The sequence below is a fragment of the Nyctereutes procyonoides genome, unplaced genomic scaffold (genome assembly GCF_905146905.1).
Source record: "Nyctereutes procyonoides isolate TBG_1078 unplaced genomic scaffold, NYPRO_anot_genome, whole genome shotgun sequence".
NCBI classification, from domain to species: Eukaryota; Metazoa; Chordata; class Mammalia; order Carnivora; family Canidae; genus Nyctereutes; species Nyctereutes procyonoides.
In genome coordinates, this window is record NW_026575131.1 from 10,553,018 (window position 1) to 10,568,502 (window position 15,485).

The window sequence follows — 15,485 nt, forward strand, 5'->3', positions numbered from 1 at the left end:
AGCCTCTCCCCCAACCTCTAACAAAGACACTCAGAAATAGAAGAGGAGAAGGAAGAGACTAAAGGGAAGCACAGAGTTGAACGCTGGGCCGTGCACCTGGAAAGGGTCCCAAGCTTGTAATCTCTTCCATCCTGGTCACAGGAGGGTTACAGAAGTAATCAAACCCAGAACTGAACCTAGGGTGCTGAGGCCAGGATCAAGAATCAGCTGTAGTTAGCTGACATCTCCTCTGTTATGGGCCAGCACAGGCAAGGTACATTCCTGGACGTGGGTTCACGCACAGTAGAAGTCATGGAGAGATGCCAAAGGCACAGAGTTCTGCAACTTGCAAGCAACTCCTATGTTCTGGCTTTGAAAAGCCCTCTGTAACTAGGGTTTAACCTTAGTGATTGGGTGGAATGAGGGCCTCTAAAAATATGGATTACATTTGATAAACTATTAGAATAGAGTCTTGAAAACTAAGTGAAACTATAGAAAACAATCAGAAGTTACAGTATTTCTACACCATCAGTTTTGTGGCCTGAGAGTTGTACCTACTTTAACAGATAACCATAGGGGGCACCTGGGTGGCTCAGTCAGCTAAGCATCTACCTTCAGCTCAGGTCATGATCCTAGGGTCCTGGGATGGAGCCCCACTTCCTGCTAAGCAGAGAGCCTGCTTCTCCCTCTTCCTCTATTTGTTGCTCCCCCTGCTTTGTTCTCTCTCTCTCTCTCTTTCAAATAAATAAAACCTTAGGGAAAAAAAAGGTAACCATAGGAAAGGTTACACTAATCATTGCTCAGAATCAAGCACTGCCACCATCTTGCTCATCTTCTCTCAAATTTACCTGGTGAAATAATTGACATAGTTAGTGAGATACTGCTCATCAAAAAGAAACCACATTTTTGTTCTTAAATTCCTTTAAAAGGTAACTATTGATTTTAATATAAGAAAATAAAGTTTCACATCTAAGCACATTAAAGGCAAAGCCATAGAACTAACATGGCATTTAGTGTTACACTAAAGCCTTCCCCCCCCACTACCCCCCCTCATTTTTTTTACTATTACATTATGGGAACTAAATGTCTAGAAATGTAATCATCTTTTACAGACACGTATTTTTATCCAATACTCCTGTTCCAGAAAGAATTAAAAGAAGTTTTCCAAGAATAGTGAGGACTTCAGATGTAACATGCAGATAATTCTAATTTGGGGAATTCTATATTAATTATTGTTTCAACTAGCTAAATTATTTTAGTAAATTCACTCAAATAGATGCTATAAAATGCCATACAAAGTTATATACCTACAATATAAGTCTTGACATTTTGGTTTTTTGTTTTGTAATTCAAAACAGAAGCTTCCTGATATAAGGTCTGCAGAGGCACCCACTTCGACAGCCACTATCTCCAATAAACACACTGCCAGCCACACAACTATATAAAGAGCCTGGCCACCTATAATGAGGCTCCTTTGTTTTAGAGATCTCGGTTGATTAGGGAAGGGACCATTTAGGCCACTTGTCTTTTTTCATGCTTTAAATGATCACTCTTATGTTTTAAACTCAACAATAAAGAGTGAACCTATAAAACCTTAGGCCCCCACCCTCAGCCCTAATAAAAGCAGAACTCTGGGCCCATGTATGCATGTTCTTTCTCTTGCCCTCTTCCTGAAACCTTGCTGTGTAGCTTCAGATATATTGCATAATCTCCAGTCTTTTAAGAAATAAACACGTATCTATTCAAAGTTTCCTGATGGTTGTTGATGAAGGGTGTATTGAAATTATAGTAAGAACCCCAAAGTCCAGTCCAATCATAACATTGGTTATTGGTAGTCTGATAGCAGCACAAAAACAGTTGGTATAATTGGCAGGATCGCATGATTGCTCTTGAAGTTGATGGAGGGAAATGCCCTGTACCTGCAACTTGCTTACTAACCACCTAACTCAGGTGGTTACTGCCATCTGGGAAAGGAGCACCATTTGCTTGGGGTCTGTTTTGCTGCTGTGTGCTCTTGCATATTGCCTATGTCATGTGTTACCTGCAATATCCAACCCAAGAGGTTACAGCTGTCATAGAAATCCAATGATCTCCGCAGAGCACTGTGATCAAGGCCATATGGTCTAACGAGACTGTTATACTACTAATTAGAAGGACTTAATTGACTATTAATGTGTGTAGAGGTCATCAAAATCTGAAGGCCAAGGAGAGCTAAGGAAGGTGGATTGGATTGCAAGGGTTTTGTCACCACCCAGAGAGAGGCGCTGGGCTAAAGGCATGAGGAAAAGATTCCCCTAGATGGAGGACAGGAGACCTCCACCTGCAACCACTGACTTTGTGGTTCATGCCCAAACTATGTATCCTAACCCAGAAGCGTGAAATGGCCAACCAGGATGCAATGGCACCACAGAAGGAAAAACCTAACAAAGGCCTCATGGTCTCTGTGTCACTGCTTTACTAACTACTATTTATTGCTCTTTGTCCTCTGACCAGATGACAGAGTCTAAATCCACCCAGGGCATGAAAATCCAAAAAACCTAATAGTCAAATATAAACATCCTGAACATCTGGTGCCAGTGGCTTCTAAGAACCACCAGGAGGTACACCAGTTCTTTGATAAATGCAAAACCCAAGGGACACTTCCTGGGTGTCACTCAATGCCATGCATACAAACATGCTGGGACCCTGGTTTATGCTCCAGAGGTCCTTGGGGACTTTTCCCAAAGACCCTGTGCATATTACAGTAGTGAAGAAAATCTCAGTCCCAGAGAAGTCTCTCAGGACACCCTGGGAAAGAAAGCAGTTACCTACAGAAAGCTCTCACAGTGACATTATCTAAAATGATCCAGTAATAACATGTAAGATTAAGATAGGAGAAAAGTCAAGAAGTAGAAAATAAGAAATAAAAACCCCACATACACAAACTGTATCTGAAGCAAAATTCAAATTTCTCCTAGAGATTTTTGGCAACAAGAAGAGAGGGGAACTAATTTGGTGTTCAGTTTTTCTTATTTCTTTGGAATAGGCTCTGAATGGTATGGCTGCCAAAATGTATCAACTGACTAGTATCTCCTAAGACCCTAAAATCTGTAACTTTTTTTCTTTGTTTTTTAGAATAATCTTTTTTTTCAGATTTTATTATTTATGTATTTATTTATGTATTTATGTATGTATGTATTTATTTAGAGAGTGCATAAGTGAGGGAGGAGGAGAGAGAGAATCCCTTTTTTTTAAAGATTTTTAAATTTTATTTATTCATGAGAGACAGAGAGAGAGAAAGAGAGAGAGAGAGAGAGAGAGAGAGAGAGAGAGAGAAAGGGGGCAGAGACACAGGCAGAGGGAGAAGCAGGCTCCATGCAGGGAGCCTGATGTGGGACTCCATCCCAGGTCCCCAGGATCACACCCTGGGCTGAAGTTGGCGCTAAACCGCTGAGACACCCCGGATGCCCGAGAGAGAGAATCTCAAGCAGACTCCCTGCTTAGCATGGAGTTCCATGCAAGGCTTGACCTCACATCCCTGAGATCATGACCTGAGCCAAAATCAAATCAAATCCTTAACGAACTGAGCAACTCAGGCACCCCTGTAACTTTCTTAAAGATCCATCAGGACTAACTGTTCATTTCCACCAAGATACAGCACATTCTGAATCCCCTTGGCTTTCCCCTGATCAAGGCAGAACTAAGAAACACACCTCATGAATCATTCCTGCTACCAAAGGAAAATCTGACCAGGTTAGGGACGCCTCTAGAGAGGAAGAAGGGAAATGGAACACAAAGGTGTCTGGGGCCACTGATAGTGATAGCAGGGCCCTCCCTCTCTTCACTGGGATATTTACTGTCTGGCCTCTTGTCAATCCTTCCAAAAGAGGGATCACTGGTATGACTTACAGTGAATGAAAAACATTAATAAAGTGGCTGTGTCCTGCTGTGCAGAACTGTTGTGATCCAAGAGATTTACCATTTTCATGACTAGAGTGATCCAAAAGAACCCCTTATTGTTTCCCACCCTGAAGAGGTCCCACCTGACCCTCAATCCAGAGAGTTATTCTCTATAGTGTACTCCTCCTATTTACAAGGCTACTACCTTTATTTAAAAAAAAAAATTATTTATTTATTATTCATGATAGAGAGAGAGAGACAGAGACAGAGACACAGGCAGAGGGAGAAGCAGGCTCCATGCCGGGAGCCCGACGCAGGACTCGATCCCGGGACTCCAGGATCGCTCCCTGGGCCAAAGGCAGGCGCCAAACCGCTGAGCCACCCAAGGATCACCCGGCTACTACCTTTCAAATGGGACTTCCAAAACTATTCAAAAGTCACTCAAACTCCTAGGAGAAAACTTACATTTCCTTTCTCTGGTTCTTGAAGATAAAAATCTTACCTTGTCTTTGGAATGTTAACACCCCAGGAGGGAACTAAAGCTTGTTGGGGTTTGAAAAAGAAACAGAAACAAAGAGGCCTTTTAAAAGTACAAACTGAGCACATAAAGACTCCTAACTCTGGGAAAGAACTAGGGGTGGTGGAAGGGGAGGAGGGTGGGGGGGTGGAGGTGAATGGGTGACGGGCACTGAGAGGGTCACTTGACGGGATGAGCACTGGGTGTTATTCTGTATGTTGGCAATTGAACACCAATAAAAAATAAATTTATTATTAAAAAAATAAAAGTACAAACTGATAATAAATCAGAGAAAGACAAATGCCATATGATTTCACTCAAATGTGGAATTTAAGAAACAAAACAGATGAACATATGAGAAGAAGGAAAGAAACGAGAGAAGGAAACAGCCCTAAGAGACTCAGAGAGAACAAACTGAGGGTTGATGGAGGGAGGTGGGTGGGCAATGGCCTAGAGGAGTTATGGTATTAAGGAGGGCACTTGCCCAGATGAGCACTGGGTGTTGAATGTAAGTGATGAATCACTGAATTTTCCTGAAATTAATATTGTACTCTCTCTGCTAAATAACTTGAGTTTAAATAAAAGTTTTAAAAATGCAAATTGATAGAATGGCTCTTGATCACAGTTTCCTCAAGATTACTTGTCAAGGATAAATTAAAAACTTAAAAGTCTTCTCCACGAACATTAACAAAAGCTTTTAAGCAGATAACTTTAACTCCTTCAGTCTGCCAGAGACACAATTTCTTAGAAACTGGTGAGTTTTGGGTGATGCCTACTTCATGGCTACAATTTTGGAATGAAAGCAAGAGATCGGTGTCTGCTTCTGTACATCCATGTATGTAAGTTACACATATGGTATTTTCCTACCTCTGGGAAGTATTTCCCAAATTTGTAAAAGAGCTCTATTTAATGGCTTAAAAATAAGTGCTTATGGATTAAATCTTTCTAAACCCCAGTTATATAAGAGAAACTAACCCAAATGTTTTTCAAGTTCATGTTGTAAGTCTTTAGAACTTATGAGTGTATTCATAATATTCGTCAATCCAGAGAATGTTGGTTTAATAGGCAGTTCACAACACAATTAGTTTTCATTAGAAATAAAGGATTTTTCAGTGTTAAAAATTCCAATACGTCATTAAAGCTACTGGAAATAAGGGAAACAGTTGTACGCAAGGAAAGTAGGATATATTTTTGGCTGAGAACAGGTGTAGAAAAAAAAGGAAAAAAAGAAAAGATATGAAGGTACATTTTTGTTATGAGGAAAGAAAAGTAAATTTGTCCTAAAAGAAAACATTATTTTACAATGGGAAAGAGGGAAGCAAAGGACAAAATGGAATAGAAAGTTAGGAAGAAAAAAACTCACCTTGTGTGGTCAAACTGGCTAAAAACTATATTGTTATTATGAAGGTCTTTGGGATGCCTGGTTGGCTCAGCCCTTGAGTGTCTGCCATTGGCTCAGGGCATGATCCCAGGATCCTGGGATCAAGTCCCACATCAGGCTCCCTGTAAGGAAACTGCTTCTCCCTCTGCCTATATCTCTGTCTCTCTTTCTCTGTATCTCTCATGAATAAATAAATAAAATCTTAAAAAAATAAAATTAAGCTTTAATACCAAATATATTCATGTAAAATTTTCTTCTGCTAAAAGGACAAGTTTTCTTAGACTACTGATCGGCTCTTGATAAGATATTGTGCAAGGAAGGTTCTTTACCTTCGAAGTACCTGCCTGTAAAACAAAGATTTTTATCTTGTCAAAATACTTCCCTGTGTTTCTTTTCTTTCTTTCTTTTTTCTTTTTTTTTTTTTTTAACTTTCCTGTGTTTCTTAACAGGTCTTTGATTATTTAAGAAGGCTGGCCCTTTTTATCAGAAGAACTATGTTGTTTTAAAACACACACACACACACACACACACACAAAGCCTTCTATTGTCACTTTGGTTAAATGGATAACTAAGTGTTGTCTCAGAGTGATCTATGATCCTGTTTGACCAAGTGTTCAAACCTTTTGATGTTTTTGACAAACGTCACTCAAATCAAATTCTAACTTAAATCATTTTGACCTTCAAATGAATTTGGTGTTTTCCAGAGAATCCCTGGAATGTGTCACAATGTCTTCTCCTTATCAGAATTGAAAGAGAGAGAAAGACAGAGATGAATGTTACACTAATTAGGCTTATTTGATATGTTAAATTATATGGGAAGTTGTCAAATAAGGGATGATAAACCTTAAGTTGTATTATATGAGCAAATGTTATTAATATTAATGTAAGTATCCCAGAAATCATACAAAATTCCTAAAAATCTGACATCTCCTGGTATATTTTTATCACTTATAATTCTAGTTATCACCTTTAAATGTTTGTGTCCCAGAAATAGCCTTATTTCCTTGCTAATGAACTCTCCTCACTAACCATGGCCATTTTTAAGACTTCATCATTTACCATCATTGTTACAGTGTGATGCTTTGGCAAAAGCTTTCGTTTCCTCTTAAGAGAAGCTCATGGAAAGAATTTGACACGTACCCTAGAGTGTAAATTTCTTATTAACTTGTGGATCATACCAGTAGAATTGGGGAAGAATTTACAAAATTCTAAGGAAACAACTACATAACTGTTAACAAAAGAGCAACAAGAATTATATGGGACTGAATGAACTAAGGATGATTATAACTTTCATGAAAATATTTTTGTATGAAATATTGCTGGTTCTTTATTCTTTTGTTTTCCAGATATAAAAAGATAGCTCAACAATTAACCTTACTTAATTAGGAGGAAAGAGACCTTTCCTCCTAAGCTATTTATAACTTACACTGATTTAGAACACATCTTTGTGAGTGAAGATGAAACACTGATGTCCTTCTCTCCCCTGATCCCTCCAGAATTTGGGAACTCTCAGTGAGTATTCTTATTTTCATGGTAATATAGTTATTTGCATTAGTTCAATAAGAATCTGCTCTCCTTGTAATAGGACACATTGGAAACACTGGTTGTATTACCAAGCCTTTGATCAGAAAATCTTATTTGAGAGAGACCTGCAGAGATTCAGGTATGACCAGATAGCTCTAAGGAACTAAAGCTGACATGAAGAAGCCAATAAGGCCCCTTGGAAAAATAGGCTGGTACCTTGCTTTCATGATTCCCCACAGCCTTACCAGGTGAGAAAGGCAGGCCACTTCCCGACAGACCCAGGAACCTCAGGATATTTGGGGACCTCAAAAAGATAGTAATCCACTCACATCTATAGGTATTCTGTAAAGAGGCTGTTAAAAGTTCGGTCTGAAATTCACTATAATAGATTCCAATGAGGCAAACTTTTAAAAGCCTTACATCGGGATCCCTGGGTGGTACAGCAGTTTGGCGCCTGCCTTTGGCCCAGGGCACGATCCTGGAGACCCGGGATCGAATCCCACGTCGGGCTCCCGGTGCATGGAGCCTGCTTCTCCCTCTGCCTGTGTCTCTGCCTCTCTCTCTCTCTCTCTCTCTCTCTCTCTCTGTGTGACTATCATAAATAAATAAAAATTAAAAAAAAAACTTAAAAAGAAATAAAGAAGTATCTTTATAAAAAAAATAAAAGCCTACATGGTCAATCATTATTCTTACATGCACTTACATCATCAAGCCAAGTTTACTGAATGAAACTGGACTTAATTTGCAAACAAATTAGTCTTACTATGCTTATCTTTGATAGATACTGGGATAATTGTAGGTGGAAAGATAGGTCAGTAGGAACTATAATATACACCTGTGGATATTAGATTCTGGTTCTTTTAATTATCACTGAGGTTTTGTTTTTTTACCTGTATACTGGACCATAATACCAAACTCTTGTCATTTCCTCCAATATCTAATCACAATCTTCCAAACTAAGGTTTCCAATTTTTGCCGAACCTTCTGACTCGGAATCGTTGAGAACTAAAACTGAAGTGGAACAATCTGATAACCAACTTCAGAGCAATCGCAATAGCTCATATATGAACAGTCTTCACACATGGTATCACATGAGCCACTTAGAAAAATCAGTGGAGACATACAAACCACAAATTGGCAAAATCTATCAGACTGCCACTGTGTGCCCTCACTCCATCTAAAGTTGCTTTGAGCCTGACATCTATGAAATTTTCTCAACTAAGTGCATTCAGAACTCAAAAACTAGAATTCTGGTATACCCAATTCTTAACTGTCACTGTTTTCTTTTGTTTTCATAGAAAAGCTGCTTATTAAATCATATATGCCTGATGTGGGCAACCCAACTGCATTGTTCCCTCCTTTAATTGAATTGACCTATTCTTAGGACTAAGAAACTCATATGTTGATTTATAGAAACATCTACTAACTCAGGACAGGTTCAAACCTACTTATACCAGGTGGCCCAAGGTGATAAAACATTTCCCAGTATTATTCAAATCCTTCAAATTATCAGGGTGCGCCCCTGAGATCATGGACCTGTTTTCATGGCTGACCTTTCCTGTTTGAGGACAATGGTTACATATTGGATTTCAGACTCTTGCTCTGTAATTATTAAAGGTTTTGCTACAATAATCCTACTTGGGTGTGTACCCCTCTGGGTTACAATGTACTCTATCCCTGACTTTCAGTTTATCAGCTACTCAGGAAGTTAATTTCCTTTTCATTGACTTTGATCCCTTGGCATCATAGGGTAGATTGTAGTATAAACCCTAATAGTTTTTTGTTTTTGTTTTTGTAATGCAAGTACCTACCTTAAGCTTTGATTGCAGAGGCGTCCTTTATGGAGAGGGCTATCTGTTAACATATTGCCAGCCATAGGAACACATAAAGAGTTCTGCAGACCTTTCCCCAGTGAGAGCCCTTTATTTTAGATCTTGATAGATGTCAATAATGGACAGTTTGGGCCACTTCCCTTTTCTCTTTCTGCACTTTAAATTCCCACTACTGTGTTTTCAATCTCACCAAGAATAAGCAGGTGAAACCAGAGCCCTACCTTGGCTCTCAATTAAAATAGAACCACAAGGCCATGAGCATGTTCTCTTTTTTACCCACCACCCCGCTAGGTGGCCCCACGTGTGTAATCTCAAGGTCTTGTAAGTAATAAACCTTTTTCAAGGTTTCCTGATGATTGTTGCAGAAGGTCTTTCAAAAAATAAAAAAACACAAGGACTTGTCCATTCACAACACTGGTTGAAACCAGGGCAAAAACAGTAATACCCTAGCCTTTCTGTGATGATTCTGAGACATTTAATACTTACTTACTATTATTTTTTAATGAATTAAAATATATTGTTTTAACTGATATGGTTCCACTTCCCATATAGACAGAAACCAGCCATTTAGAAAGGAGGTAGGGGCAGACATAAGGGTGATGGTAGCAAGAGAAACAACAACCAATATTTTGATTTCTAGAGGTAAGTCAGAATAAAAATTTTAACAAAGAACATATTAACACAGAATTCCATAGTGGTTGCTACATGCAGACTAAATCACAATGAATCAGCCTTGAATTTGTATTTTAAAAAGCACAAAGGTATAAAAATGGTATTTTACATTGCTTCTCATCAAAAGGACTTCAAAAAGTCAGAGTACCAAAGGGTTACACATTATCTGTAACATTTTGATGTGGATTCCTCAATAATGCTGAGTAAATTAGGTGCTGCAACAGAACATCTATATAACAATTAAATGTCAATTCAGAATAAAGTAAAATGGCAGGAAAAATCAATTAGTACAGTCATAAATGCTTTTTGCACATATATTCTCAAAGCACTTGACTTAAGTGTTCTTCCTTTGTTTTGATAGACTTGTTAAATTATATAGGCTCCAATGAGCCTGGGCCTGGGTCCTATGTGAAATGAATGAAAACTTGAGAAATACATGGTTTATTCTTTTATTTTTATTATTTTTATTTTTATTTTATTTTATTTTATTTTATTTTATTTTATTTTATTTTATTTTATTTTATTTTAGTTGTTTAGTTTAGTTTATTCATTAACAGCATTTCTTAAAAGACTTTTTCGGCTTCACCCTAAAGCGACCTTTACTTAAACTATTAGCTTTGAGAAGTGAGGTGAAAAGAAAAAGACAGTTTAAGGATTCCCCCAAAATGTGAACTTTTACCAGAGTATGCTCTTAAGCCTCTGATTTCTTTCCACAGTACACACTGATTGATTAAGGACTCAAATAAAAATCAAATTTGCTTATTTGCAATGTTTTGTTTTGTTTTTATTTTTTAAAAAGTCATCAATTTATTCATCCTCTGTCATCTCAAAAGGAAAACAATCTTTGAAAGTCAAATTGTCCCTTCATGGGATGATAGATTTCTAAATACTAAGTTCCTTCTGTTCAGTGAAGAGGTAACTCTGATGAATCAGTATCCACAAAATGGCATTTGGCGGAAGAGTAATGTTAGACAAATGTTCTGTGTAAGTCGTAAGATATGACAGAGTGATAATTTTTATGAGTTGCAAGAGGCAAGCACATTTAGATTTTCAGAACATCCTTCGAAGTTTAAAATATGGGTTTGAGAGCAAAGACCTTAGGGATGCTACCAACCACATAAAGATACAGCATGTCAGAGATAAATTGTACAAAAGTTGGCACATGAGGTGTCAGTCAAGTCCAAGGCTCATGGGTGCTTGGATACATACTCTACATCTTGGCACTGAAATTCTTTAAGCCTTGAGTTTCACATTCCATCATAGCATGAAGTTGCATGCTGTCTATAATTTTTGATGCCTCATTATCACTGTGCAATGTATAATCCAATGAAAAGCTCCTGTCTATACTTTATGCCTACTCAATTTCATAGCTTTATTTTCCTGTTAGAATTTGATATATACCCTGATTTTCTATAGCACAAACATGTGACAATAGGATCTTCATGAAACCCTCACGGGCAACTGCATTCAGCTCCAAACAGCAGGTGATTGTTCCATTACTGAGTATTTATTATTTTAAAGATTGTATTTATTTGTTTGAGAGAGAGCACACCAAAGGGAGAAGGCAGGCACTTAACCAACCAAGCCACCCAGGCATCCCACCATTACTGAGCTTTAATACGCCAGTGTCATTTTAGATCCTCTGTAAGTTATCTAATACAATCCCAACAAAAACTTAAAGTGGAAAGACTTATTACTCCCATTTCAAAGATGAGAAAAGGCTTTGAAATGTTAAATAAAGTCCGGTCTCTCACAGGAGCATTCAGGGATAGCTCTAAAACACAAACCCAGGCCTCTTTCATGCCAAAAACTGATTTCTTAAACATTTTGGTAGAGTGATTTTCTGGACTCCAAGATGGCCTCAAATGCCTTTCTCAGGGATATCACCACCTGTGTACTTTTCCTTCTTTCCTTAACCTTGGTACTGCCTGAAAAATGTGTCATTCCCAAAAAGATTGTATTCGCAACTGGTCCTTGCGTCAATATTATACTAGTAATCATTAGGAATAAACTAAACATATTTAGCCAGTGGGATGGGAGCAGGGAAGCACAAAAAAGAAAACCACTTCTGATCTTTCTGCCCCCAAACCACAAATAGTCTGGAAGTATACTTTTAGAAGTATCAAGAGGGACTTACTTTATTTTGTAATGTATCTAGAATTTACTCTATTCTGGAAGTATCTAGAAGAACTTACTTTATTGTGTATGTAAGTACCACTATGTCCCTGACAAAATGTAGGTCTATTATGAAACAGTATAGTATCTGTCAGAGTTTGTGTTTTCTATGAAAACTTAAACAGGGGATCCCTGGGTGGCTCAGCAGTTTAGCACCGCCTTCGGCCCAGGGTCTGATGCTGGAGTCCCAGGATCGAGTTCCACATCGGGCTCTCTGCATGGAGCCTGCTTCTCCCTCTTCCTGTGTCTCTGCCTCTCTCTCTGTGTCTCTCATGAATAAATAAATAAAATATTTAAATATAAAATAAATATAAATAAATAAAATATTTAAATATAAAAAAAAAAGAAAAGAAAACTTAAACCACCAAAGAACTTAACTACATGTCCTCTTGGGGGATGGCAGTCAAGATAACCCATGAACAGGATGAGTCAATGGCAAGTCTTAGGCTGTATCAGTGAAAATTGGTGAAACACCAGGGAAGGTAGGATAAAGAATGACTAGCTCTAAAGGTTAAAAGAACTAGGAATTGGGTATCAAGCAAAGTTGGATGTTCTTAAAATGCTAAAGACTATAGCAGCTTTCCTTGTTTGAAGGAGATGAACACATGTGTTTAAATGCTAATTTATATGATTATATGTAATTTATATGAATAAGAATTGCCTGGTTGTTCAGGTAAGTTTCTATAAGAACTCAGGCAGATCAAGCTCCAAGCTAAATTATGAAGTATACATAGTTTAATAATATATCATGTTTTTCATCAGTTATTCTTCCTTCTATGACCTTTTACCACCTTAGCTTCTCAGAACTCACTGCTATTCCCTAACTGCAGAAATTTGCTCTCTCTAAATAGTATGGGACCCACACCTCATCTTCAAAGCTTGTCTGGCCAGGTGATTGACTCATCAGTCATCTACTTGGAGCTAAAATATAATAAATACCTCATTATGGCTAAAAAGGTTATGTAAAAAATATATATAGAAAAACAAGTTGGCATTTTATTTTATGCCCAAATCCTAGGAGTTTTAAGACTTTCTTATTTTTTTTTTAGCAAAGCCCAGTCAGAGAGAGATTTGTAAGGTGGGAGGCTCTCTGCAGTCTTCAGAATATCCACTATCTATGCTGTCTAGAGCCAGACTTGCTGTTTGTAATGCCAGACTTAGCCTGATTCCTCATCTGGAAATTTCTTTCCAATGTGACCGTTATTTTTATGTTTCAATACCTGGTTATTTGGGATGCCTGGTTGGCTCAGCGGTTAAGCTTCTGTCTTTGGCTCAGGGTGTGATCTCACAGTCCCGGGATTGAGTCCCACATCGGGCTCCCTGCATGGAGCCTGCTTCTCCCTCTGCCTACGTCTTTGCCTCTCTGTGTCTCATGAATAAATAAATAAAATCTTAAAAAAAATACCCGGTTACCAAAGCATCTTTCCTGTTTATCATCTATATCCTTAAACCCATCAACACTTTCCTCTTCCCATCCATTCTTTTCCATTATTAAAACTTAATTTCTCACCATGGTTTCAAGAACTCTTATCAATACAATTCATTCTGTAACTTCTCTCTATCTCTTCCTTCACTCTAATCTACCAAATCTCAGCATGCTTTTTCTCTGATTATTCCACTTCCAAGTTGAAGCACATAGTTGACTCTTGAACAACGTGGTGGGGGCGGGGTCTGGGTTGCCAAACCCCTCATAGTCAAAAATCCACCTGTAACTTTTGACTCCCCATAATTTTACTGTCTACTGTTGAAAGCGGGTCTTACCAATAACACAATTAACATATTTTATATGTTATAGGTATTATTCACTGTATTCTAATAAAGTAAGCTAAAGAAAAATCTTAAGAAAATCATGAAATAATACATTTATAGTGCTAAATTTATCAAAAACAATTGGTCTAAGTGGACCAATTCCAATCCATGTTGTTCAGTGGTCAACTGTTCTTAAGGGTCACAGTCTTTAAAATAGCATTTTGTGAATACTTCCACATCAGAATATATGTTTAATTGGATTTGGGAAATGGCAATACAAGAAACAAATATATGACCATTCATGTACTCAAACCCAGTAACAGGAATAAGAGACACAATCATAGTAATACTATTTATCTCCACTCAGTATGGCACATCTTACAACTGTGAAAGTGTTAAGGAAGGAAAGAGGGCAGAGGCAATGTTTAAATGATTTTGGGTCACAGATAATTTAGTAAATATGATTACAGATTTTTCACATGGAAGGAGTGGGATATGAAAAAAAAACCCTTTGTATATTTTTGAAAGATAATGATTTGGATAATGAACTTCAGTTTTTATGAACCCCAATTCATGATGATCAGCATGAAAATGCAACTACAGATAAAACCATGGTGTTAACATGTTAAAAGGGTGGGGATTTGTCTCAGGACAATCCTAATGGCCACGAGACAACCCATTCCAGCTTCTAGACTCTACAAAACACAAAATGTCAGAAGGAACCAAAAAACTGTTGTCATCAATCATATAGATACTTCTAGTATACCTGGATGTTCCTTGTCATATAGACAAATTATCCAGCTGTCAAACTAATTTTTTTCAGTTTCCTCTTGAGAGCTTTGTTTCACCCAGGCCTAGTCAACATTGAAATAACTTTTTTTTATCCCTCCTATCAATATTATAAACGTCACATCCTTGAAAACACTGCTGCTATATACCATGTCATAGAGAATAGAGTTCTCTGGTATTGTAATGTACTGAGTTATTTACCTAATCATGTAACATCGATTTTGTATCATTACTTTTACTCATAGCTCTGTTCCTAGCTTATTTCTCATTCACAAAAACACCTTGAGAAAAAGCCTTAAACTTAAGCATCTTTATACCATTTGTGATGTTTTTCGGACCATGGTTTGCATGTATTACTCAGTAATAAGTGTTTGTCGAATGGGTCAATCTAGTGTATCTGGATGACCAATATTTAAAGATCCACACTGCAAAGATATACTATGTATCAGTATATCTGACATGAGTGCCTCTTCTGGATCATTCAGAATAACATTTTAGGGTTCTGTGGTATTTCAAGGTCATCACTACAAATGATAAAGACTACTGTAGTATGAAGTTGGGTACTGCTATATAATCTAGGGCTAGGTGATATGATAGTAGAACACACCACATGCTTCTAGAACTACCACCATCACCACCACCACCCCCAACCCTGGTTCCAGTATGCTTAGGATAAAGACCAAATTCCACATATGTATCCATACAGCTTATTCCCTGTCCACATCTCTACACTAGTAGCCTCAGCTCACACATTCATCCTAGCCACTGTACTTCAGTCAGGTAGTTCTGTTTTTTATATCCTCAGAGGTACCATAATTGCTCCTGCTATAAGCCCTTTGCCATGTTATTCCTCTACGAGAAATTCTCCTGTCTGTCTTTCTCTCCCTTACAAACTAGCCAATGCCTATTTGCTCCTCATGGAGGTCTTTTGAGACAGTTCTGCCTCCAATATAAGTGAAATTTCTTGGTTATATATGCATATATCCCT

At 37.8% G+C, this 15,485-nt stretch overlaps 1 protein-coding gene across 1 annotated transcript in view; it reads right to left on the reverse strand.

Moving 5' to 3' along the window:
- The window catches only part of GRM7 (glutamate metabotropic receptor 7), an 830,764-nt gene that overhangs the window by 310,491 nt on the left and 504,788 nt on the right, over positions 1 to 15,485 (reverse strand). The gene's annotated exons all lie outside the window — the stretch shown is intronic.